The 27,906-nt window shown below is 41.4% G+C and overlaps 1 non-coding gene across 1 annotated transcript; it reads right to left on the reverse strand.

Annotated features, from left to right (window-relative positions):
* Positions 1 to 4,957: 4,957 nt before the first annotated feature.
* On the reverse strand, positions 4,958 to 5,064 carry LOC148874326 (small nucleolar RNA R71). The gene has a single exon (XR_016106125.1). It is a non-coding gene; the product is annotated as a small nucleolar RNA R71 (small nucleolar RNA).
* Between the last annotated feature and the right edge of the window lie 22,842 nt (positions 5,065 to 27,906).

Raw genomic sequence — 27,906 nt, forward strand, 5'->3', positions numbered from 1 at the left:
ATGGATTAGCAGATAGGATAGGGTCTTAATCCTATCCACTCAGAGAGTCCAAATCTGAATGTGATTCAGATCTAGAAACCTCCTAATGGGATTAGGATAGAGCTAATCTAATCTGCAGATAAGATAAGGGTTTAACCTTATCACTAGAAGAGAAGGCTGATCCAAATATGATTTGGATAAGCACCTCCTAATGGGATTAGGAGCTGATCTTTTCAAGTTAACAAAAGGAAGGAAGGGGCGGCAGCCTTGAGAGAGAGACCAAGAAACACATCAGATCCTCTTTAGTACTGAAATTAAGAAGAGAGAATTCTGCACCCTATGAATACTCTCTTGCTGCCTCCCTGTTCTTGCCGCCCTGTTTGCCAGTTCGATCTCCAGCTGCGGGAGAAGTCAAGATTGGATCTTGACATCAGTTCTTTGAGAAATGATTGAAAAGGAAGCTGTGCTCACGTTCTATCCTACTATTTCTTGCGAAGGACAGAGTTCTTGGGGAAGAACACCGCTGATTCTGCTCCATCCTGCACTGCGCCAATTTCAGTGGGAGCAGTCTTTGGATCCTTCCTTGGGCATGAACACCTTCGTTGGGAGATATTACTTCTCCGTATCAGGTATTATTCTCTCCCATTCCTTTTGGTTCAGATCTGGTTCAGTTTAAGGTTCAAGATTGATCCTTGAAAATATGATTTTCTAAATAGGGAATGTGATTCCCAGTTGAAGGGAGAGAAAAATTTTTGAAATTCGCCCCTTATTCCGCAATCTTTGGGTGTCCATGGGATGGATGTTCATCCTTTCAGTGGTCTTAGAGCCATGGTTCAAATCTTGAACCGCTCTGTTTCAGATCTGAACCTGCGCAATTAGGGAGAAGGCATTCTACCCAATTTGTGCAGATTTGGTTTTTGGGAAATTTGTTCCCAAATCAGATGGGAAAATAATCTCAAATTAATTTTAAATAAATCTGATTATTATTTAGAATTGTTCTATATAATTTTCTTGATTTATGGGCTGTTCGTACAAGAGGAGATTGAATTCTTGGTTTGCGCAGGGAACCTGCGATTTTGCAGTTCTTGAATTATTCTGGGTCTGTAAATAAATTTTTTTTTATTTTCTAGACTCAATGTGATGAACTTACAATTTATCTATAATTTTTGAGGACTTTAGCATGGATTTTTATGCTGGTTTTATTAATTTTTGCCTTAATTTAGCTTAATGCTAAGAATAAGTTCAGGGATAATCAATCCAAGAAAAGGAAGGAAAAAGGCAAGAAAAGAAGGTTCAAAAAGACCAATTTCAGTCCAGCCCGGTCATGGAAGCAAGAGAGAGCACTTCGGCCCAAAAAGAGCAAGTGAATTCCTTGAGAAAACCCAAGAAAATAAAGCCTAGCTATGAGGAGAATTCGGCCCAGCAAGGAAGGCCCATTTTTAGCCCAAATAACAGCCTAGAGTGTAGCCCACATGAGCTCAAAAGCAAGCTAAGTTGTAGCCCAAATAGCAGCCCAAAGGGAGCTAGGGGCGGCAACTTCTAGGAGTTTCTTGAAGAGAAGGAGGGAGAACTCTAGAAGGTTCATGAGGGGTGTAATACACCCCATTCTAGAGGCTTCAAGAAGGGGCAAGAGCCCCCTTGAAAAACTATATAAGGAGGCCTCTAGGAGGGGAGAAAGTTGTTCAATTGCTTGAGAGGAAAGCTCTCCCACTCTTAGAGGTTCGGCCACCTTGAGAGAAGAGAAGAGAAGAAGGCTAGGCGCAAGGAAGAAGAAGAAGAAGGGCTGAAGGAAGTTCAAGACAAGCAAGCTAGAAGAAGAAGGTGAGTTCGAATTGAGAGTTTGTGATTCAAAGATCTTCTGTAATAAATCATTTGTAGTTTCATTCTCTTTTGATTTGAATTCAGTTTCTTAGTTATATGTTCTTTCTTCTTTCTCCTTGTTTCCATTCTTCCTTGATGTATTTCAGCTTGTAAAATTTCAGTTCAGCAATCTAATTCTTTTTGATTCATTCAAATGGTCATGCATTGTATTTGAAGTTTCTTGAATAAGGGTGTGATTGTAGATTAATTCGGCCAACTAACCTTCAAAACTCAGATCTGAATTCTCAGATCTGAGATTGCAAGATCTGAATTGCTTGAAAGAGAATTCAGATCTGCAATTTTCAGATTGGGCGAATTAATCTACAGCTTGGAATTCCTAGAGTGCTTGAGAGAGACTCTAGGAATTCAGATCTACTATTCAAGAACTGAATTGAGTGCAAGGTTAGAGATAACTTGCACAATTCAGTTGGTGATCAATTCAGATTTGAATTGATGCCTTAGAAGTGTTTGAAGAAATGCATGCATGGGGATTAGATTCTTGCTAGAGATAGAAGAACCGTCACTCATGCATAGGATGAACATGCACTTGAGAGAGGCTGTTCATGACCTTGGGGTTTCACCAAACCAAGGCTCAATCATGATTCATTCGAATGATCCAAATTGATAGATTGCTGAATTCTGAGATTGACATTTACTACTTACTCTTCTAACCTGAATTGAAGGCAATTGGGCCAATGATTTAGATAGATTTTAATTTAGGATTTCTTAGCTTTCATTAGAGTTTTGATTTATTTGTTGATCAGATAAGAAATGTTCAATTTAGTATTGGTAATTGTTTCCTAAATCCTCGTGGGAACGATACTTCACTCACTACTTTATTACTTGAATGGCTAGTGCACTTGCTAGTGTCACAATGAGCCACACATCAAGTTTTTGGCGCCGCTGCCGGGGATTTAGAGAAACAATATTAGGAAACATTGAGCATTCTTAATCTGATCTCATTCAGCATTGCATTCATAGTTGGGTTAATTTGCTAACTTTTTCATTTCAGCTTGGATTGCAACTGCTGTACTACTGTAGTTATGTTTCTTCTTTCTTAAGTAGATTACTTTCTTTTTTTTGGTTTCAGTTTCATTTTAATAAAGGCATATTTGATTTCTATTCAATCTTGATGTTGTTCCCTTCAAAAAGAAAAAAAAAAAAAAAAAAATTCACATAAACATGAGTGTTGCAGATCTGAGTTGCATTCGGCACTCAGATCAGCAGATTTCAGATCTGCAGCACTCAGCCGAAAAGAGTTGCTTGTGTTTCAGATTTTATTATTCTTTTCTTTCATTACAAAAAGAAAAAAAAAAAAAAAAACAAATGAAAAAAAAAAGGGGGAGATCTTTTGAACAACCAGAGGAGCAATTGAGAATTCGGATCAGAACTCAGATCTGAGTTCAGATCTGAATTCTGCTATTGCAGATCTGCAACAGTTCAGATCTGAGTTCCTCTGAACTCAGACCTGAACTGATGAAATTTTGAGGGGAATTGGGTGTCATCACCACCCCAATTCACCCTAGGGCACTTCTGCTATTCCCCAAAAACAATTTGGTAGCAATAACTGAAGGTAAGGCAATTGAGAATTCAGATCCAAACTCAGACTTGAGTTCAGATCTGAATTCTGCTGTTACAGATCTGCTCAGTTCAGATCTGAATTCCTCTGAACTCAGATCTGAACCGATGCAAGTTTGAGGTGAATTGGGTGCCATCACTACCCCAATCCACCCTAGGATACATCCAACCTGCCTCAAGGGTGAATGGATAGCAAGGAATGAGAGAAATTCAAATCTGAAATGCAGTTGATATGATGTGAGGACTGAACTGATACAGAGCATACTATGAATTCTGGGTGGACTGAATTCTTGGCTTTACCCACTTGTAACCGAGCTACATTAGCTAAGGAGGTGTATGTTTGGATTGAATAATTGTTATGCCTCAGATATTTAAGAAAAATTAGCACTTTCCAAGTATTTCTTTTAGCATTCAGATCTGTAGCAGGGCTGCTATAGTGCAACAGTTAGCAGACCTGATTTCAGATTTCTACAAAAGTTGTATGGGCCGAATAGCTTGCAATACCAAACATTGCAGACCCAATTTTCAGGTCTTAGCAAGTGTTTGATATGCATCAGCTATACAGGTTTGAGCTTCAATTGTAGAGTTTTTAACCCAAGCCTAACTCAGGACTGGTTTTAGTTTATTTCAGATCCTTTTAAATTTTTTTTTTAGATCAGATCTGATTTCAGCCCTAAAGCATCACAGAATTGATTCCAACCTTAATGGATGTATATTGTAGTGTATACCAATGAGTGTGTATGAGATATCCAGCTCAGATCTGAATTATTATTTATTAATTTCTCTAGACTAACAATACCAAAGACTTGTAGATCTGAACTCAGATCTAAATTGGGTCTGAATTCAGATGTTGCAATCGATGGATGTAGATAAAGGAACCTTGAATAAGATGATTGGTTTAAATCTGCTTTTAGTATAATCGGCTTCATTTATTCATGATAGGATGTAGGTTTTGTATTCCAATACTTCACTTTACATTTTCAGTGTGATAGGATTAGTTATTTATTTTCTTTTGTGAATATTGGCATTTTTATTGCTTTGACTTTAACAGTTTATGACAAGCAGACCTGAACTGGAAGAGATCCTTTACGACCCAGAGATTGAACGGACTCTCCGTGTCCGTTTGAGAGCTGCTAAGCAAGTCAGACAAGAAGCACAAGAAATGGCTGAACAAAGAACTATGATGGATTATGCCAAGCCTACCCTCACCGGGACTGTCTCCAGCATTATCAGGCCAACTATTGCTGCCAATAACTTCGAAATTAAACCGGCCATAATCCAAATGATACAAAATACGGTTCAGTTTTGTGGTATGGCCCATGAGGATCCGAATGCCCATATTGCTAACTTCTTGGAAATCTGTGACACCTTCAAACACAATGGGGTAAGTGATGATGCCATCCGGCTGAGGTTATTCCCATTTTCTTTGAAGGATAAAGCCAAAGCTTGGTTGAACTCATTACCGGCAGGATCTATAGCCACATGGGACGAAATGGCCAGCCGTTTTCTCTCTAAATATTTTCCCCCTTCTAAAACTGCTAAAATGAGGAATGACATCACTACTTTTTTCCAGCAAGAGGGGGAATCTTTATATGAGTCATGGGAACGATACAAGGAGCTGTTAAGGAGAGTTCCTCACCATGGCCTCCCCATTTGGCTGCAAGTGCAGACTTTCTATAATGGTCTTACTGACTCAAATAAGACCATATTAGATGCTGCAGCCGGAGGATCCATAAATAATAAAACTCCTGAGGTTGCCCATGCACTTATTGAGGAAATGGCAGCCAACAATTATCAATGGCATTCGGAAAGGACTCAAACTAGGAAGCAGCAAGGCTTGCATAATGTTGACACTTATACAGCACTAGCTGCACAAATAGGAGCACTCAGTAAAAAAATAGATGAAATGCAGATAGCTGCCATGCATGTGCAGCCTCTTAATTGTGAATTGTGTGGGGGAGGCCACATCAGTATAGACTGCCAAGTTGGCAATCAGTTCAGACCATCTACTGAACAAGTTGACTATGTCAGCAATTCGTCAAGACAGCAGGGTTACCAGAGTCACCATACTTTTCATCCAGGATGGAGGGGACATTCAAACCAGTCCTGGCCAAATCAGCATATTTCCAAGCCGTTCCACCAGACTTATCATCAGCCTGAACCGAAATCCAATTTGGAGGAACTGATGACAAAATTTATAGCAGGTGCAGAAACTAGGTTCCAGAACCAGGAAGCCTCAATCAAAAACCTGGAAAACCAAGTGGGGCAATTGGCACAATTAATCTCTTCCAGACTGCCGGGAACTCTTCCAAGCAACACTGAAGTGAATCCACGAGAGCAGGTGCAAGCTATTACCTTAAGAAGTGGAAAAGAGTTGCCTGAGGTAGAAAAGAAGAATTGGGCTGAACCCAAGGCAGAAACAAGCCTTGGAACCAGACAACAGAAGACGGAACAACCAGAAGCACAACAAGGGATGCACCAACAACCACAAGTTCCATTCCCTAACAGGCTGAAGCAACAAAAATTGGAGAAGGAATTTGGTAAGTTTCTTGAAATATTTAAAAGTTTACATATTAATATTCCTTTTGCTGATGCTTTAGCCCAGATGCCACACTATGCAAGGTTTTTGAAGGAATTATTGGCAAACAAAAGGAAACTGGGAGATGTGGCTACAGTTGCATTAAATGAGGAATGTTCTGCTATCCTTCTGAACAAGCTGCCTCAGAAACTCAAAGATCCAGGGAGTTTCACTATTCCTTGTACCATTGGCAGTTTAAAAATTGAAAACGCTTTATGTGACCTGGGAGCTAGCATCAATTTAATGCCATATTCTATCTTCAAGAAATTGGGGTTGAATAAACCCCAACCCACTAGAGTGGCATTACAATTGGCTGATAGATCCATTAGACATCCTAGGGGGATCATAGAAGATGTGTTAGTTAAAGTTGACAAATTCATTTTTCCAGTTGATTTCATTGTGTTAGACATGCAAGAAGATGTGGAGGTCCCGCTTATCCTAGGGAGACCTTTCCTGGCTACCGGGAAAGCAATGATTGATGTCCAACAAGGACAACTCAGCCTTAGGATACAAGATGAGGAGATAATTTTTAAAATGTCTGATGCTATGAAACATGCACCCTCTAGTGATGATTCTTGTTTTATGATTGATGCCATTGAATTGACAATTGATGAATGCTTCCAGGTAAGTAGAATAACTGATCCTCTTGAACTCTGCCTCCAGCAGGGAGAACTTGAAGAAACAGAAAATGAAAAAATAAACCTCATGATAGCATACCTGAATGATAAGCCTCAATTCAAGGGAAAGGGGTTTCTTAAATTAGAGAACTTAGGCAAATTGCCCGGACCATCAGGAAAGCCATCACCCCAAGAACCCCCCACCCTTGAACTGAAGCAATTACCATCCCATTTAGAGTATGCTTTCCTTGAGGAACCATCAGATCTCCCCGTGATAATTTCCGCAGCACTGAATCCCTTACAAAGAGAAAAATTATTAAGAGTGCTGCGGGAACACAAAAATGCTATAGCTTGGAAGGTAGAAGATATCAAAGGCATTAATCCATCAATCTGCACTCACAGAATTTTGATGGAAGAGGACAGCAAGCCTTCCGTTCAGCCCCAAAGGCGCCTGAATCCCAACATGAAAGAAGTGGTAAAGGCTGAAATAATTAAGTTGTTAGATGCTGGGATCATTTATCCTATTTCTGATAGTTCTTGGGTAAGCCCTGTGCAAGTTGTGCCCAAAAAAGGGGGTACGACTGTTGTTCCAAATGAGAAAAATGAACTCATCCCTACTAGAACCATTACCGGATGGCGTGTGTGTATTGACTATAGAAAATTAAATGAAGCCACCCGGAAGGACCATTTCCCTCTCCCATTTATGGATCAAATGTTGGAGAGGCTAGCCGGGCATGAGTATTATTGTTTCTTGGATGGATATTCAGGGTATAACCAGATACCAATTGCACCAGAAGATCAAGAAAAGACCACTTTTACTTGCCCATATGGAACCTTTGCATACCGAAGGATGCCCTTTGGGTTATGCAATGCCCCAGCAACCTTTCAGCGATGTATGATGTCTATATTTTCTGATATGGTTGAAAAATTTATTGAGATCTTCATGGATGATTTTTCAGTTTTTGGCTCTTCATTTGATGCATGTTTGAATAATCTGGAACAGGTGCTTACTAGATGTAAAGAAACACATCTTGTGTTGAATTGGGAGAAATGTCATTTTATGGTGCAAGAAGGCATAGTGCTTGGACACAAGATCTCTCAAAGAGGTATAGAAGTCGACAAGGCCAAGGTGGAGGCAATTGAAAAATTACCAACCCCAACATCTATTCGTTCTTTGAGAAGTTTCTTAGGACATGTCGGATTCTATAGAAGGTTTATTAAAGATTTCTCAAAAATTTCCAAGCCATTATCTACCTTGCTTCAGAAAGAAGTGCCTTTTGAATTTTCAACTGAATGTCTTCATGCTTTCAACATCTTGAAAGACAAATTGATCCATGCACCTATCATGATAGCACCAGATTGGACCCTCCCATTTGAATTGATGTGTGATGCGAGTGATTTTGCTATAGGAGCTGTTTTAGGACAAAGAATGAACAAACATTTTCAGCCAATTTACTATGCTAGCAGAACCTTGACTGGACCCCAACTCAATTACACCACCACAGAAAAGGAGCTGTTCGCAGTAATATTTGCACTTGATAAGTTTCGTTCATATCTGATATTATCCAAGGTTGTTGTCCACACAGATCACTCGGCATTAAGGCACTTGCTTACCAAGCAAAACTCAAAACCAAGACTGATCAGGTGGATCCTTTTATTGCAAGAGTTTGACATTGAGATTAGAGACCTGAAGGGTGCTGCAAACCTGGCTGCTGACCATCTCTCCCGGTTGGACACGGTAAGCTCAAAAGAGGAGATAACCAGCAACATTCGAGAAGAATTTCCCGATGAGCAGTTGTACTCAATACAGAAATACTCATATCCTTGGTATGCTGATTTTGCTAATTATCTAGCTGCACAAGTCCTTCCTCCTAACCTTTCATATCAACAGAACAAGAAATTCTTTTCTGATGTAAAATACTATCTGTGGGAGGAACCCTTTTTGTATAAATTGTGTGCAGATCAGATCATAAGGAGATGTGTCCCCGAGGAGGAGATGGAGTCAGTACTCCAATTTTGCCATGATAAAGAAGCAGGAGGTCATTTTGGAGCTAGTCGCACGGCAGCCAAGGTTTTGCAATCAGGTTTTTATTGGCCCACACTCTTCAAAGATGCCCATCGGTATGTGTCCACATGTGACAAATGCCAAAGATCGGGAAACATTTCCCGACGGAATGAAATGCCCCTTTCCAATATTTTAATCTGTGAAATCTTTGATGTTTGGGGTATAGATTTCATGGGACCTTTCCCGAATTCTTTTGGGAATAAGTACATCCTCGTTGCAGTTGACTATGTATCCAAATGGGTAGAAGCCATGGCTTTACCCACAAATGACTCAAGAAGGGTAGTACACTTCCTAAAGAAGCTATTCTCCCGATTTGGCACTCCGCGAGCTATAATTAGTGATAGGGGAACTCACTTCTGCAATAGCCAATTTGAGAGGTTAATGCAGAAATATGGAATTACACATAAATTAGCTACCCCTTATCACCCTCAAACCAGTGGCCAAGTGGAGTTGGCTAACAGGGAACTCAAAAGAATTCTGGAAAAGACCGTAGCATCCACCAGAAAAGATTGGTCCATCAAATTAGATGATGCATTATGGGCATACAGAACTGCATTTAAGACACCTATTGGCATGTCCCCCTACAGATTGGTCTTTGGTAAAGCATGCCATTTACCAGTTGAATTGGAACACAAGGCCTATTGGGCTCTTAAATTCTTAAATTTTGACATTCAGGCCACAGGGGCTAAAAGGCGGTTGCAATTGAATGAATTGGATGAATTTAGACTTACCACCTATGAGAATGCCAAAGTTTATAAAGAAAGAATAAAAAACTGGCATGATAAGAACTTGCTGAGACGGGACTTTTATGTAGGCCAACAGGTATTGTTATATAATTCCCGTCTCCGCTTGTTTCCAGGTAAGCTGAGATCCAGGTGGTCTGGACCCTTTACCATTTCACAGGTTTTTCCCCATGGGGCTATAGAACTCACCCACCCAGTTCAGGGCACGTTTAAAGTAAATGGTCAGCGCCTGAAACCATATTTAATGGGCAGTACTGTACCCCCTCCATCCACTGTTTATCTAGATAACCAATAATCTCTTATGCTTGCTCATGAACAAGTTAAGGAATCTTTTTGTCATTTATCTTTTTAGAATATTAGTTAGTAAAATAAAGATCTTTTTCTCAAAATTCCAATTCTTTAAGGACTCAGTTCATCATTTTCTTTTCTTCAGTTTGCTCTAGCAAGTGTGACTCCCTAACACTACGAACATTGAGGACAATGTTCATCTCAAGTGTGGGGGAGTGAGCCCGAGGCTAGGGTATGGGGGTTGAAACCATGCACCTCATGCACCCCAACACACATATGCAAGCAATGACATTTCACAGATGAGAGAAATCCTATCTGCGATTTGTAGTTTGTGAATCTGCATCCTGTGATCTAACCTCTATTTTGCAGGAAGGATTGTGCGAACAACCCTATTTGACTGGTTCTTGTTTTTCCTTTTATCAGTATTTAATTTCAGATTATTTTCTTGAATTAAGGATTTAATTAAAAATCAAACCCTAGACCCATTCGAACCAAGATTGGTTCAAAACTATTTGGACCAATTCTAGGGTTTAATGAAGGCTGAAAGTCAGCCCTAATTTCCCACTAATGGGCCTAAGGATTGATATTTAATTAAACGGTTAATTCGGCCCAACCTGTAAAGGCCTAGTTTTAAATAGTTAAAACTACAAAAGCCCATTTTAAAGGATAAAGCTATATGGGCCAAACTGGGTAACCCTAATTCAGCCCACATACCTAGATAATATTAATGGTTAATATTATGGAATTTTAATGGGCTTCCAACGGGCCTTACAGATATATAATTGATTGGATCAATTTATCCCTGCATGTGATATATGGATGTGTGATGTGCTGCGTACATGGGCCATAAGCATTTGGCCCATGCTCATTCGATAGTGGCTCTTGCGCACACCATGGCTGAATGCACATCATTTCCATGGTGTCCCTTTTGGTCATTGGATGACCTCCCTCAATGGTGGACCCCACACCTCATCGAGAGGTTACATGCGGAACCCTAACCGACTTAAGGCCCACCGAAATCTGGCATTATGAAAGTCAGTGGGAGCCACTTTGGTTTGACCTAAATCAAACTAGGGCGTAATTTTGTTCCCTCCAGCTAATATGAGTGCATGTGATAGGGAAATTCATATAATGAACTCTCTAAAGGCCTTCCATCATTAGTATGAGGATGGGTCCTTCAGTAATGAGGAAACGCACCAGAAAATGGGCTATCCATTTGCTGTTGGGCTTGTCTGAGTGTTTCATAAGATGATAGGGGCGTCATAGACCGATGTGGGAGGGTCTTCACCAGAAAATGGGAACTCTCTCATGGTACCTTGGTGTTCACGAATATGATGGGTAAGCACTCACTGGACAGAATGGTTTACCTGAAAATGGCTCTGAACCATGTCTGACAGAGGCCAAAGGGAAAACTCATATGATAAGTGGATGTGATCCTTCATAGAAAGGTGATGGGGTTATGCAGCTGAAACAGTTGGCTCCATGCACCCTATGTGATTTCCCACATTTCCAGAGACAACCCGTAGTCTCCGTCACTGAGAAAGGAGGGAAATCTCAGAGACGAATAAATGGAAATGGATCGTAGATTAAAATCCATATCTATGAAATAAACATGGATCAAATTAGGTTGTGGACTGATGCTTGCTCTTTTATCAGAAAATGGCAAACGGATCTTTTGCAAAACTACTTGATGACAACAAGTTGAAGGGCCCAAACTATGCTGACTGGTATAGGAACCATATGCTGGTCCTAGCTTCTGAAAAGCTGGACAAAGTGGCAAAGAATCCTGCCCCGGAACGTCCGGGTGATAGGGCTTTTGAGGCCTGAAGGAGAGACTATCAAGAATGGGAGGAGAAAAACTCCCTTGCCCGGTGTTACATCATTGCCTGCTTAGACAACCCAATACAGAGGCAGTTCGATCAGATCAAACTTGCCAAAAGGTCTTGAAACAGTCTCAGGACAATGTATGAAGAGCAAAATCATTCTACTCGACAAAATGTCTTGAAACAGTTCATGACCGTACAAATGTCCAAGGGTCAATAAGTTCACGACCATTGTCTTCGGATGATGGGATACATCAACGAACTGGAGGCTCTTGGATCCAGGCTGGACCTTGCAACCCAAATAGATGCTATCATTAACTCTTTGCCTCCTTCCTTTAATCCATTCATCATGAACTATAACATGAACAAGCTGAATGTCAGCTTACAAGAGCTTAGCAATATGTTGCAAAGAGCTGAAGAACTGGTTAGAAAGGATGAGCCTGTAGCCATGCTTGTTGAAGCTGGCAAGACAGGCAAGAGAAAGAGGAAGGCAAAGAAGCCTCAGAAGAAAGCCGCTAAGAGCAAGAAGTAGAAGAAAGACAAAGCATCGGATGCCTGTCATTCTGCAAGAAGACCGGCCATTGGAAAAGGAACTGTCCTGCCTACCTGGAATCCAAGAAAGGTAACTTTGAAACTTGTGTTATAGAAACCAATTTGTTGGTAGCTTCTGCATCCTGGTGTATTGACTCTAGGGCTTCAACTCATGCTTGTAACTCACTACAGGGGTTCAAGGTAAGCAGAAGGCTGAGTGAAGGAGAAGTCACACTCTTCTTGGGGACTACTGCAACTGTTGCAGCCGCGGCCATAGGAACCGTGGAATTAATTTTTAGAGAATGAACAATTGTACTGAAAGACTGTCTTTATGTGCAAAATTTAAGTAGAAATTTGATTTCTGTCTCAAAACTGTGTGCAGATGGTTATTCTGTCTTCTTTAGTAATACGATTACTATTAAAAGAAACAACAGATTCATCACATACGGGAACTGGAGAACGGTCTCTATGTTCTACACCCTTCTCTACAAACTAACATAACCGAAACTACGTCGGCTGAAATCCCTAAGAAGAGAGCTCATGATACAGTTAATCCCACGTGTCTGTGGCATTATTGACTTGGCCACATCGATGTTGACCGAATCACAAGGTTGGTAAAGGATGGTCCTTTGGATTTTCTAACTGTAGAAGATCTTCCCACTTGTGAGCCTTGCCATTTAACGGTAGGCTTGAAAGATGTACGAGCACACTTGACCTAATACATACTGATGTATGTGGTCCCTTGAGTGTTAGGACACGAAATCAACACGTGTATTTCATCACCTTCACAGATGATTTTTCACGATACGGTTACATGTACCTAATGAGAGAAGTCTGAATCCTTTGAAAAGTTCAAAGAGTTCAGACAAGAGGTCGAGAAACAGTTAGGGAGAGAAATTAAGGCCCTTCGATCAGATCGAGGTGGCGAGTATCTCTCTGACGAATTCAGGGACTACTTAAAGGACAATGTGATAGTATCACAATTAGCTCCTCCTGCTACACCACAACTTAACGGTGTTCCGGAGAGGAGGAATAGGACCTTATTGGATATGGTCCGGTCACTTCTCATACATTCGGAGTTACCCACATCCTTTTGGGGTTACGCATTAGAGACTGCGATTTATGTGCTAAATCGGGTTCCAACCAAATCGGTTCCGAATACTCCATATGAACTTTGGACCGAAAAGAAACCAAGTGTCAGACACTTGAAGATTTGGGGTTGTCCAGCACACGTTAAAAGAACGAGTGCAGACAAGTTGGAATCCAAGACCAGCCGTTGCCTATTCTATGACCCAAGTGAGCAGAAAGTGTTCTGCAGTCATAATGCGCAATTCTTGGAAACCGACTATATCCTGGACACCCATCGTCAGGAAGTTGTTCTTGATGAGGAGAGCTCAGGAGCAGTGGGAGATGTCCCATAAGTTCCAGGTAGTGACCAACCTAGAAGATCCACTCGAGTATCCAGGCCACTAGTCCGTTATGGTTATGACCAGGATAGTTACCTGGTGGAAACCTTGACTAGTGAGGAGGATCCCGTGACTTACACGGAAGCTATGTTGGACATAGATTCCCAGAAGTGGGTGGAGGCCATGAGAGCATAGATGGACTCAATGGAGACCAATAGAGTCTGGACTCTAGTAGATCTGCCCTCCAGGGTAAAAGCAATCGGTTGCAAATGGATTTACAAGAGGAAGAAGGGCCCCGATGGTAGGGTTGAGACCTTCAAGGCTCGTCTGGTGGCGAAAGGGTACACTCAGAAAGAGGGAATCGATTATGAGGAAACCTTCTCACCTGTGGATGTCAAAACTGCATTCCTGAATGGAGATCTTACTGAAGATATCTATATGCAGCAGCCCCAAGGCTTCATAGCTGCGGGTCAGGAAAACATGGTATGTAAACTTAATACATCCATTTATGGACTTAAGCAAGCTTTTAGAAGTTGGAACATCCGTTTTGACTCTGCTGTCAAATCATTTGACTTCGAGCAAAATCCGGATGAACCCTGTGTCTACAGGAAGTACCATGGAGATAAGGTTACCTTCTTGGTTCTGTATGTAGATTACATTCTACTCATTGGGAATGATGTATGAATGTTAACTACGGTGAAAGTATGGCTATCACAGCAATTCTCCATGAAAGATCTTGGAGAAGCCTCCTATATACTGGGTCTTCAACTCTATAGAGATAGATCGAAGCGGATAAGAGGATTACCCCAATCTGCCTACATTGACAAAATAGTCAAAAGATACAACATGGAAAACTCCAAGAAAGGAAATATACCTTTCAGGCACAGAGTCACTCTCTCCAAGAAGATGTCTCCCAAGACTTCTGAGGAGATTGATGGCATGAAAGACGTTCCCTATGCCTCTGCCATGGGGAGTATCATGTATGCCATGCTGTGCACACGTCCTGACATAGCTCAGGTAGTGAGTGTAGTAAGAAGATTTCAGGCCAACCCGGGGCAGGAGCATTGGACTGCTGTGAAAAACATACTTAAGTACCTTCGAAGGACAAACGAGTTTTGTCTAGTATTCGACGGTAGCTCACTACAGATCCAAGGGTATACAGATGCTGATTTCCAGTCAGACCCAGATGATAAAGGTTTACATCTAGATATGTTTTCATGATAGGATCGTGTGCTGTTTGCTGGAAAAGTAGCAAACAGGGGTCCACTGCAGACTCCACGACTGAGGCCGAGTACATTGCCGCAAGTGAGGCTGCCAAAGAAGCCGTATGGATGAAGAAGTTCATTCATGAGTTGGGAGTAGTTCCGTCTGACACATCACCTCAGATCTAGAAACCTCCTAATGGGATTAGGATAAAGCTAATCTAATCCGTAGATAAGATAAGGGTTTAACCTTATCACTACAAGAGAAGGCTGATCCAAATATGATTTGGATAAGCACCTCCTAATGGGATTAGGAGCTGATCTTTTCAAGTTAACAAAAGGAAGGAAGGGACTTCAGCCTTGAGAGAGAGACCAAGAAACACATCAGATCCTCTTTAGTGTTGAAATCAAGAAGAGAGAATTCTGCACCCTGCGAATACTCTCTTGCCGCCCTGTTTGCCAGTTCGATTTTAAGCTGTGGGAGAAGTGAAGATTGGATCTTGACATCAGTTCTTTGAGAAAGGATTGAAAAGGAAGCTGTGCTCACGTTCTATCCTACTGTTTCTTGCGAAGGACAGAGTTCTTGGGGAAGAACACTGCTGATTCTGCTCCATCCTGCACTGCGCCAATTTCAGTGGGAGCAGTCTTTGGATCCTTCCTTGAGCGTGAACACCTTCGTTGGGAGATATTACTTCTCTGTATCAGGTATTATTCTCTCCCATTCCTTTTGGTTCAGATCTGATTCAGTTTAAGGTTCAAGATTGATCCTTGAAAATATGATTTTCTAAATAGGGAATGTGATTCCCAGTTGAAGGGGGAGAAAAATTTTTGAAATTCGCCCCTTATTTCGCAATCTTTGGGCGTCCATGGATGGATCTCTCATCCTTTCAACTCCTTGGACTGCACGGGTGTTCATTGCTTTTAACAAACCAATTCAGCCAGATGCAATTACTTTTCTTTGAATCAAAACAAGGTGTGCTTATTGCCATAAGCTTGCTATGTATCACATCTCCACCACTTAGTATGAATTCCTAGGATCTGAAGGTGAGAATGGGGTTGGGGTTCTATGGTGAGTGCATTTTATGCTCCATCTCACCCTTGCCTTCTTTTCAAGATGTGAGTGCATTTTATGCTCCATCTCACACTTGCTTTCATTTCTAGATGTGAGTGCATTTTATGCTCCATCTCACATTAGTCACAATTTTTTTTTAATTTTTTTGCACAAGAATCATAGGGTTTTACTGCCTGATCCATGAATTCATTGATCGTGGTCTCTATATGCCTAACACAACAAGTTCTAGAATAATCAACCCATGTTTGACAGATAATTATGTGAAAATCAATCAAACCCTTATGCATCTTGCCTATTGATCGATTAAAATCATGAGGTACCATATGCAGCCAAGAAAGATTCAGTTAGTCATGCTTGCATCCTATCTTATCTATTCAGCCTAAGCACATGATTCCTGATAAGTTGAAATCGTTCAAGGATAAGTTTTCGGGAGCAAAAATTTTAAGAAAGTAAGGTATCCCAAATTTCCATCAGATTTCCCTAATCCCCCCACATTTAAGTTATACATTGTCCCCAATGTATGTGATTATGCAAAAGTAGAAGGATTTGGGGGTACTTCCCTGTTTGTCTTGTTGGGTTCCTGCTAAACACAAAAAATCAAAACCAAACAAAATAGCAAAATTAACTAAACACAATGGGTTGCCTCCCACAAGCACAATTGTTTAACGTCGTTATGCTCGACGTCCTCTTTTTGCTCCTTTAATCCAATGAATACCGTGGAATGTCCAACGAGATGTCTACCATAGAGGGGACATTTGCATCCTCATGAAACAACTTCAATCAATGTGCTTTCACCTTGAAGATCTTACATGTGTCGAGACTTTTGATCTCTACTGCACCATAGGGAAAAACATTAGTCACAGTAAATGGACCCATCCACCTAGAACGCAGCTTACCTGGCATGAGTTGAAGTCGAGATTTATACAATAAGACCTTTTGTCCAATTTTAAATTGTTTTCTTAAGAGTGCATTGTCATGGAACGATTTGGTCTTTTCTTTGTAGATTCTTGAATTCTCGTATGCCTCTAACCTCAACTCTTCCAGCTCTAGCAACTAGAACTTCCTTTCCTTCCCTGCTTCTTCCATATTCATGTTGCATTGCTTGATTGCCCAATAGGCCCTATGTTCAATTTCCACCGGCAAGTGGCAAGATTTGCCAAAAATTAACCTGTAAGGGGACATACCTATTGGGGTTTTGTAAGCTGTCCGATATGCCCAGAGAGCATCATCTAGACGTAGGTTCCAATCCTTCCTTCCTGGATTCACTGTCTTTTCCAAGATGGACTTTACCTCTCTATTGGAAATTCCAGCTTGCCCGTTAGTCTGGGGGTGATAAGCAGTGGCAATTCGGTGATGCACCCCATATCTTCTCAACAAGGCTTCAACTGTTCTATTGCAAAAATGGGTCCCTTGATCGCTTATGATGGCACGAGGAATGCCAAACCTACTAAAGATGTTAGACTTTATAAACCCTACAACACATTTAGAATCATCAGTTTTGGTGGCTTTGGCTTCCACCCATTTTGAGACATAATCGACTGCCAAAAGTATGTAAGAAAAGCCACAAAAGGGGGGGAAGGGTCCCATGAAATCAATGTCCCAAGCATCAAATATTTCACATATAAGAATGGGGGTTTGGGGCATCTCATTCCTGCGAGATAATGTACCTGTTTGTTGACATCTTTCACAATTTTTACAAAACAAGTAGGCATCTCTAAATAGGGTGGCCCAATATAGCTCACTATCCAAGACTTTTCGAGCAGTCCTCTTTGGCCCAAAATGGCCCCCACAAGCATAATTATGACAAAACCTTAGAATTGACATCTGCTCCTCCTCAGGGACACATCTCCTAATCATTTGGTCAGAACAAAATTTCCATAGGTAGGGTTCATCCCATACATAATATTTCGCCTCATACCTGATTTTATTCTTTATGGATCTGCTAAGGTCATTAGGCAAAATTCCCGTGACCAAGTAATTCACAATGTCAGCATACCATGGAGTCATACCTCTCATGTGGAACAACTGCTCATCAGGAAACAACTCACAAATGGGAGAGGAGTCCTCGTCTTTCACCAACCTACTTAGGTGATCAGCCACAGAATTTTCAGCTCCCCTTCGATCCTTGATTTCTAGATCGAACTCTTGGAGCAAAAGTATTCACCTTATCAGCCTCGGTTTCGACTCCTTCTTTGCTAGTAGGTATCTCAAAGACAAACCAAAGGGCATTCGTCTATAGGCGAAGGTGCTGAATGGACAAGTGAATGTTGTTTTCTCTTGGTCCTCCTACGCAATAACAATCTGATAATACCTAGAGAATCCATCGAGAAAACAGAAGAAAGCCTTACCTGCTAGCCTCTCTAGCATCTGATCAATGAAGGGTAAGGGAAAATAGTCCTTTCGAGTGGCCAAGTTGAGCTTTCGAAAATCTATTACCATTCACCAGCCACCTTGTACCCTCATGGGAATTAGTTCATTATTTTTATTTTTTACTACAATCATCCCAGTTTTCTTAGGCACAACATGAATAGGACTTACCCATTTGCTGTCTGAAATTGGATAAATTATCCCTTCATCTAACAGTTTAAGCACCTCTTTCATTACTACCTCTTTCATTACCGGGTTGAGTTTCCTTTGTGGTTCTCTAACTGGTTTCGCATCATCTTCCAAAAGGATCCTATGCATGCAAATCGAGGGGCTGACCCCTTTTATGTCGGCTAGGGTCTAGCCAATCACCTCCTTATGGTCCTTTAGGACTTTGATGAGCCTCTCCTCTTGCTCCTCAGTCAACCCTTTTGCAATGATCATAGGCAGTGTCTCTTTTTCGCCCAAGTAGGCATATTTTAAGTGATCAGGTAGGGTCTTTAGTTCCAGCTCTGGAGTATCATAGGATGCATTGATCTCCTCCTCCCTGTCTGATTGTGCCTTATATTCTAGCTCATCATCCATGTCCTCTTCTCCAAAGACTTCCTGCACAATCGAATCGATAGTATCAATAGAGCAGATCGAATGACACTCACTAGGATATTTCATTGCATCAAAAATATTAAATTTTACAATCTCTCCATCAAACTCGATGGAGAGGGTACCCTCGTCCACATCTATTTTGGTCTTGGCCGTTTTCATGAATGGACGACCTAATAGAAGTGGGGCTGAACTCGTGGCTGTGTCTTCTTCCATCTTTAGGATGTAAAAATCAGCTGAAAAGATCAAATCGTTAACCTGCACTAATACATCCTCAACAATCCCTTCTGGATATGCATTAGAACGATCATCCAATTGAATAACAACTCTAGTATCTTTTAAAGGACCTAGTCTCAATGCACAGTAAATCGAGTATGGCATGACATTAATAGATGCACCTAAGTCCAGCATGGTACGCTCGATTCATTTATTGCCAATCACACAGGGAAGGGTAAACATACCTGGATCAGCATGCTTTTCTGGTAGGGTCCTCTTGATCACGGCTGAAACGTTCTCTCCTACTCTTACCTTTTCATCAATTCGCAGCTTCCTCTTGTTAGTGCATAACTCTTATAAAAATTTTGCATATTTAGGGATTTGTTTTATTGCATCTAGCAAGGGAATATTGATCTCCACCTTCCTGAAGGTTTCTAACACTTCTTGTTCATATTCCTCTTTCTTTGAATTTGCCAACCTACTAGGAAAAGGTGGTACAACATTAGTAACCTTAGGGAGAGGGGGTCTAATTTTACCTCAATGGGGCTGTTGTTTGACCCTTGTCCTTCCTCTTCCTTGGTTGCCTTCGATGGTGAACTTGGTTGGGACTGCAACTCTCTTCCGCTTCTCAACACCACCGCACTTGCATTCTCTTTCGGATTAACTACCGTTTGTGAGGGTAGTTTCCCAGAGTTCTGTGCCTCCAACTTGCTGATGGAAGTGGCAAGTTGGCTAATTTGGTTTCCCAAATTCTGAATGCTAGCTCTCGTTTCCTGTTGAAATTGCTAAGTATTAGTAGCTAGAGCCTTAACTATTTCATCCAAAGACATACCTGAATTCAGGGGTTGGCCTTGCATTGTGATGGGTGTTGAAAACTGGGGCTGTCGACTGAAAAATTGGGGCTGATATTTCTGCTGTCCTCCCTGGGTCCCGTAGCTAAATTTTGGATGATCTCTCCACCCTGGATTGTAATGATTGGAGTAAGGATCATACTTTCGTTGGGGCTGGCCCGGGAATCCTCCCACGGCATTGACTTGCTGCATCGGGCCATCTTGTAATGATGGACACATGTCCGTAGGATGTCCAGGGATCGAACAGATACCACACACCCTGGCAGTTTGTAACTGTCCTGCTGTGAGCTACTTAACCAAGGCAGTTAAATCAGAAATCTGGTTTTCTAAATTTGCATGGCTTACCTCGTTAACCCTTCTAATGGTACATTCTATCCTTGTACCAAATTTCTAAGAATTTTCGGTCATATTGGAGATTAATTCCTTGGCCGCTTCAGGTGTCTTGTTCACTAGATCTCCTCCACTGGCTGCATCGACCATACTTCTATCCATGGGCTGAAGCCCTTCATAGAAGTATTGGATTAACAATTGTTCAGGAATTTGGTGGTGGGGACAACTAGCAACAAGTTGCTTAAACCTTTCCCAATATTCATATAATGTCTCACCACCAAACTGCCGAACTCCACATATTTCTTTTCTTATATTTGCAGCCTAGGATGCAGGAAAATATTTATCTAAAAATATCCTATTCATTTCATCCCATGTGCGTACAGAACCGGGAGGGAGAATATACAACCAATCCTTTGCTTTATCTCTTAAAGTAAATGGAAAGGCTATGAGTTTTACCTGGTCCTCACCTGGGAAACCATGAAATAGGGGTAATAATTGAATCAAACCAGATCTGAGTTCAAAGGCTACCTCAAGAGTGGGGTACATGATGCATAAAGGCTGTTGGTTCATAGTTGGTGCAGCCAACTCCCTTAATGTCCTCTCTCTGTCAGCCATTCTTTCTACTTCTTCGAAGATGGAAAAATCACAAGTGGGTAGATCGAGATCCGAGTTCACCCTTTTAGGTGAACGATCCTTCCTTTGCTTCGCCTCCTTCCTTAAACGACGGGTGGTCCTCTCAATTTCGGGGTTGTACTGAAGTTCACCTCGTTGAGAAGCACGAGTCATAAACAAGAAGATTAACAAAAGAAGGTAATAGCTAAGAAATTAATGTTGCTCCCCGGCAACGGTGCCAAAATTTTGACGGGGTTTGTCGAAACCCTCAAAATTATTACTAATCCCACAATAAAATATTTGCAGTAAAAGTGGTTCTAGGTCGAATCCCACAGGGAGCAAATCAATAATCTCTTAGCCGAATGGGTAAAGTAATTTTGTGGGAAAATTAAATAACTAAAATTAAAAGAATAACAAACTAAACAAACAAGAGAAAATCAGTCTTACCGAATTCTGGTTTAAGGGTTCGGGTTGAATCGATTGGCCATCGATCCTAGGTACAATTCAGCATTCTTGCAATTCAAGCATTTAACCTTAGATTTACTAGGATAGCCATAATAAACCTTGTGTTTTCCTAATTCAGTTGACCAAACCCAGCATTCGATCAACACTTATCACCACTCAACTAGGTACGATAGCGTTCCATGTTAAACAATGATAGCATTAAGATTTGTGAAAACAGTTAAACCAAAATAACAATAATTGAGATAGCTGCAATTATTGAATTTTGTTCCATCGATTCCTTTAGGTTGAACCATGATAAAACGTTGGTCAAAGGCTGTCACGAACAATTGACCCAAAAAGATATCAACCTAATTGCTACTTGTACCATTATTCGTGACAATTACGGATCATTGAAATCATGGATAGCAATAGGAAAATCAACATTAATTCAGTTGTCAAACTAATTAACATCAATGTCCAATAAAAATATGTACAAGAATTAATGAATACTTGAATTACAAAGAAAGAAAATAAAGTAACTACAGAACCTCACAATGACACAATTGAACCTCCCCCTTGAACCAGAAAAAGAAGCTTAGCTACTCATGATCTGCGCAATCTCCATGCTTTTTTTCTCCATAGCTGAACTACCTTCTTGAGCTTCTTGGCCTCTTGATGATCTCTTGGATCTTGGAACGAGTGATGCTAGAGCTGGTTCACCCCCCTCTTTATATAGGCAAACGAGAGGGCTGTTTTCCAACTCCTTCTAGGAGATCATCTTATCTTTAGGGAGTCTTGATCTTATCTTCTTTGAACTAATCCTATCCTATCTCTTATCTAATCCCCCACCTTCTTATCCTTATAAGATTACATTCAAAGTTTAGATCTAATAAGACTCTCTCCCCCTTGGGAGATTACATTCGAATTAGGACTCTAGACTCTTATATCCGAGTGGGGCTTCTCTGCTACTATGGCTGCTTCCAGGTTCTTCTGCGAGTTGGGCTTCAGCTGTTAAATGGGCCTGGCTGCAATGTTGCTCCGACTTCGGGCCCGGTTTCGTACTCGATGTGGACCGAATCAATCAAAACCCAAAACATAAAAGTTGTGGGTCTTTCGTTCTTCTTTCTAATGCTTCTTGAATTTCCCAATTCGGAGTCCGGAATTGTGAGTTATGCCCAACTCACTGACTATCGCCGAAACTATGCAAAATCACCCGAATTGGCATGTTTCCTACCAATTGCCTTCTTTATTGCCCTGAGTCGAAATACAAGAGTAATGAGTGCATTTAAGTGTTAAAATAATGAAAAAAAGATGAAAATTAGGGGACAAAAATAGGGTTCTTTTCCGTCTCCTCACAATGGGATAATATCACAATTAGATCCTCCTGCTACACCACAACTTAATGGTGTTTCAGAGAGGAGGAATAGGACCGTATTGGATATGGTCCGGTCACTTCTCATATACTCAGAGTTACCCACATCCTTTTGGGGTTACGCATTAGAGACTGCGATTTACGTGCTGAATCGGGTTCCAACAAAATCGGTTCCGAACACTCCATATGAACTTTGGACCGGAAAGAAACCAAGTGTCAGACACTTGAAGATTTGGAATTGTCCAGCACACGTTAAAAGAACGAGTGCAGACAAGTTGGAATCCAAGACCAGCCGTTGTCTATTTCTAGGCTACCCAAAAGGCTCTGGAGGTTACCTTTTCTATGACCCAAGTGAGCAGAAAGTGTTCTGCAGTCGAAATGCCCAGTTCTTGGAGACTGATTACATCCTGGACACCCATCGTTAGGAAATTGTTCTTGATGAGGAGAGTTCAGGAGCAGTGGGAGATGTCCCACAAGTTCCAGGTAGTGACCAACCTAGAAGATCCACTCGGGTATCCAAGCCACCAGTCTATTATGGTTATGACCAGGATAGTTACTTGGTCGAAACCTTGACTAGTGAGGAGGATCCCGTGACTTATGCGGAAGCTATGTTGGACATAGATTCCTAGAAGTGGGTGGAGGCCATGAGAGTAGAGATGGACTCAATGGAGACCAATAGAGTCTGGACTCTAGTAGATCCGCCCTCCGGGGTAAAAGCAATCGGTTGCAAATGGATTTACAAGAGGAAGAAGGGCCCCGATGGTAGGGTTGAGACCTTCAAAGCTTGTTTGGTGGCGAAAGGGTACACTCAGAAAGAGAGAATCGATTATGAGGAAACCTTCTCACCTGTGGCAATGCTTAAATCCATTAGGATCCTGCTAGCTGTTGCAGCATACCATGATTATGAAATTTGGCAAATGGATGTGAAAACTGCATTCCTGAATGGAGATCTTACTGAAGATATCTATATGCAGCAGCTCCAAGGCTTCATAGCTGCGGGTCAGGAAAACATGGTATGTAAACTTAATACATCCATTTATGGACTTAAGCAAGCTTTTAGAAGTTGGAACATTTGTTTTGACTCTACTGTCAAATCATTTGACTTCGAGCAGAATCCAGATGAACCCTGTGTTTACAGGAAGTACAGTGGAGATAAGGTTACCTTCTTGGTTCTGTATGTAGATTACATTCTACTCATTGGGAATGATGTAGGAATGTTGACTACGGTGAAAGTATGGCTTTCACAGCAATTCTCCATGAAAGATCTTGGAGAAGCCTCCTATATACTGGGTCTTCAACTCTATAGAGATAGATCGTAGCAGATAAGAGGATTACCCCAATCTGCCTACATTGACAAAATAGTCAAAAGATACAGCATGGAAAACTCCAAGAAAGGAAATATTCCTTTCAAGCAGAGAGTCACTCTCTCCAAGAAGATGTCTCCCAAGACTTCTGAGGAGATTGATGGCATGAAAGACGTTCCCTATGCCTCTGCCGTAGGGAGCATCATGTATGCCATGCTGTGCACTTGTCCTGACATTGCTCTGGCAGTGAGTGTAGTAAGCAGATTTCAGGCCAACCCAGGGCAGGAGCATTGGTCTGCTATGAAAAACATACTTAAGTACCTTCAAAGGACAAAAGAATTTTGTCTAGTATTCGATGGTAGCTCACTACAGATCCAAGGGTATATAGATGCCGATTTCTAGTCAGATCCAGATGATAGAAAGTCTACATCTGAATATGTTTTCACGATAGGATCGTGTGCTGTTTCTTGAATGTCAGCAAACAGGGGTCCTGAGTGGCAAATTAACAGTCCACAACCAAAGCCAAACGCATTGCCGTAAGTGAGGCTACCTTATGAATGAAGGTGTTCATTCATGAATTTAGAATTCAGCACATCACCCATTCTACTATTGTGTGACAACAAGAAGTTGATGTTAAGAGGTAGCATCGGTGGAGAATGTGGTAGACCCATTGACTAAGCCACTGACACAGAAAGTGTTTGAGAAACACGTGGAAAGCATGGGACTCTGGCTAGTTCCTGACTGGACCTAAGTGCAAGTGGGAGCTATTAGACAGTTTTGTATACCCTTAGCTTCAATCAAAATGATGTACTTTATGAATTTATTGTAAATGAATAAAAGTGCATATTTGATTCATGTTCCCTTGGTATGTTTCTATGTGATACCCTTAAACTGGACACTTAATGAGACTCGTGTTAGTTTCGAATGTTCACAGCCTGTGGGTCAGTCTAGGGAGACCTATCCTGACAAGGCTAACACTGTGGTGCCACCAAGTCGGTTGGGGTGGCTTGTCTCAGCTACTAAGGTGAGACCCTATGCACATACAGTGTGAGATTAATTGAATCTTTGAACTGGACCAGAGTTCCAGTATTGCCCTGGACCTTGGAGATTGTTGGGCAAAATTGGAAAGTTACACCCGACCCCTAGACTCGATTATGATACTGCACTAGGTGTCGGCTTAGGCTACCTTTGATGTACCAATCAGTGAGATCCTTAGCGGGGGTCAAAACCTGGGTATGTTGGGACAGTCTGAGAATTCATCTGAGTGGGTGATCATAGTGACAGGATCAGCCCCTTTGCTGGACAAAGGTAATGATCAGGGATGCACTCTCACTGATGGAAACCAAGACTACCGACAGTCGATTTCAATTGTTGAAATTTATTTTGCAAAATATATTTTATATGAGATAAAAAGTATATATATATATATATATATATATATATATATATATCGTGGTTTTGAAATGTTTGCAAATAGGTTTTAATTCCTGGGATCCATATTTGAGAGAGTGCAACATTGTTCCTTGCAGCCGAGGGAGAGGTCCTCTCTTGTCGGGCAGTGTATGATCATTATGGGCTGAGAGGTTAAGTGTAAGACCATTGAGGATAATACCTGATGGGCTAATCTTGCATCTGCCCACAGTCCGTGGGTGTTACAAGGTGGCTTGGCCCAGGGACCACTTAGGGTAAGTGTTGGGCCCATAGAGCCAATCTGATGGGTTTCAGGGGGTGCACTGTCCATAACAGTGTATTCGGCCAGGCCTTGTAACAAAGGCTGGGCTGAACCCATGTGGCTAATGTGTAGATCAATGTTTGGGTCCCATGCCATACAAGGAAGCCCAACTGGGCAGCAGTTTGGAAGGCTTTATGAATACATAACCCTAAATGGGCCTTAAGCCCATTTCAAACTAGGCTAATTTGATTAGTCTTTAAGGGGCGAATTCTGGGATAAGATCAGCTGATAGGATTGTGCCCACACCCTATCCACTCAGAGAGTCCAAGATCTAAATGAGATTTAGATTTGGAAACTTCCTAATTAGATTAGGAGCTAGCTGATCTAATCCATAGATAAGATAAGGATTATCCCTTATCTTAAAGGGACTTCTAATCCAGATATGATTTGGGTTAGCAACTCCTAATGGGATTAGGAGCTGATCCCTTTAAGTCTATAAAAGGAAGAGGGAGCGGCAGCCTTTAGACATCCAACACAATAGACTCAAGTCTTGTCTTCAGAGCTGAGATCACAGAAGAGAGAATTTTGCACCCTGCAAATTCTCTTTAGCCGCCTCCTTCCTGCAGCCGCCGCCTATAGCAGTTCGATCTCCATTCCTTGGGGGAAATCAAGATTGGATCTTGATTCCAATCTTTTGGAGAAAAGATTGGTAGGAGTTGTATTCACAAGTCGTCCAGGTGATTTTTGAGAAGAATCAGGTTCTTAGGAAGGACACTACTGATTCTGCTCCACCTTGCACTATGCCATCTTCAGTGGGAGCAGATTTTGGTTTCTACCTTGGGCGTGAACACCGACATTGAGAGATATTATTTCTCTGTATCAGGTATTATCTCTCTCTCCTGCTTTTGGTTCAGATCTAGTTCAGTTTATGGTTCAAGAATGATCATTGAAAATATGATTTTCTAAATAGGGAATTCAATTCCCAGTTGAAGGGAAAGAAAAAATTTTTGAAATTCGCCCATTTATTCTGCAATCTTGGGCATCCATATAATGGATTTCCTATCCCTTCACATAACCCATGTATGCTACTACCCTTATGTGCCTTACATAATTGATGTGGCATTAATGACACACTATTTGGAAGATGACATCTTATTAGGCCAATGCGGTGCCTTATTACGTTCATTACTTCAATGTTACGTGTGTAGGTAAGATCCAGTCCAGGTTCTTAACGAACCGGGACCCCACAGTGATTACGGATTTATTGCAAGGCCGGGTGCGTATGCAACTCATAACATGTCCGACCTGGGTTTGATTTGGGCTTGTGCCAAGAATAGGTTTATCACGAGTGTGTGATGAAGCGTGAGTTCATCATTGACCTGGGATGCACTATAGGTTCTTCGCAGACCTGCAATGCACTATAGGTTCATCAGAGAGGAAAGATTGGCTACATGCCAATTACAAGCACCCATATGGTATCTATCTAATGTTTATTGTGCTCTCGAAGACTGATTGAGCACTATGTACCTACAATAGTATTTGGGATTGCTAGGATATGTTATCATACTTTGGATTGCCAAGGGCTCCCTATTGCTAGGGTGTGTCATCGCACCTTGGGCTGCCATGGTATGTCATCGCTATTACTGTTTCTAGGGGATATGCTATCGCACTTGGGGCTACCAATGCCTTCCTAGGGTTGCTAGGGGATATGTCATCACACTCGGGGCTGCCAAGGCCTTCATGGGGTTGCCAGGGGATATGTCATCACAGTTGGGGTTGCCAAGGCCTTCCTAGGGTTTGCAAAGAATATGTCATCGCACTTGGGGTTGCCAAGGAATATGTCATTGCACTTGGGGTTTCCAAGGCCTTCTTGGGGTTGCCAGGGAATATGTCTTCGCACTTGGGGTTGCCAAGGCCTTCTTAGGGTTGCTAGGGAATATGTCATCACACTTGGGGTTGCCAAGGCCTTCCTGGGGTTTCCAAGGAATTTGTCATTGCACCTAGGGTTGCTAGGGCCTTCCCAGGGTTGCCAGGGCATGATTAGTAAGATCAATCAGACAATAATCACAGAGTTACAAAAGGAACATTGTATTCATTTGAAATCAGTCGTATGTGCAAAAGTAAGATAATATGACTCTTTGACTTCATATATAGAAATTACATGTATCATTCATTGTACAATTTCAATTAGTGACCATTCACCATTTCATATTGTTCATTTGTGTTTACATCTTTTAATACATAGTACCTTGTTGGGTGAACTTCTCGGATGACATATGGTCTGACCTAGTTGGGAGCAATCTTGCCAATTGATTTACCTTGTCTTACATGGAGTGTTGTTTTTAGTACCTTGTTGCCTTCTTTGATTTATCAAGGCTTTACTAGTTTGCTGAAGTTGG

The sequence above is a fragment of the Nelumbo lutea genome, chromosome 1 (genome assembly GCF_056320005.1).
Source record: "Nelumbo lutea isolate HS-2025 chromosome 1, American lotus-T2T, whole genome shotgun sequence".
NCBI classification, from domain to species: domain Eukaryota; kingdom Viridiplantae; phylum Streptophyta; class Magnoliopsida; order Proteales; family Nelumbonaceae; genus Nelumbo; species Nelumbo lutea.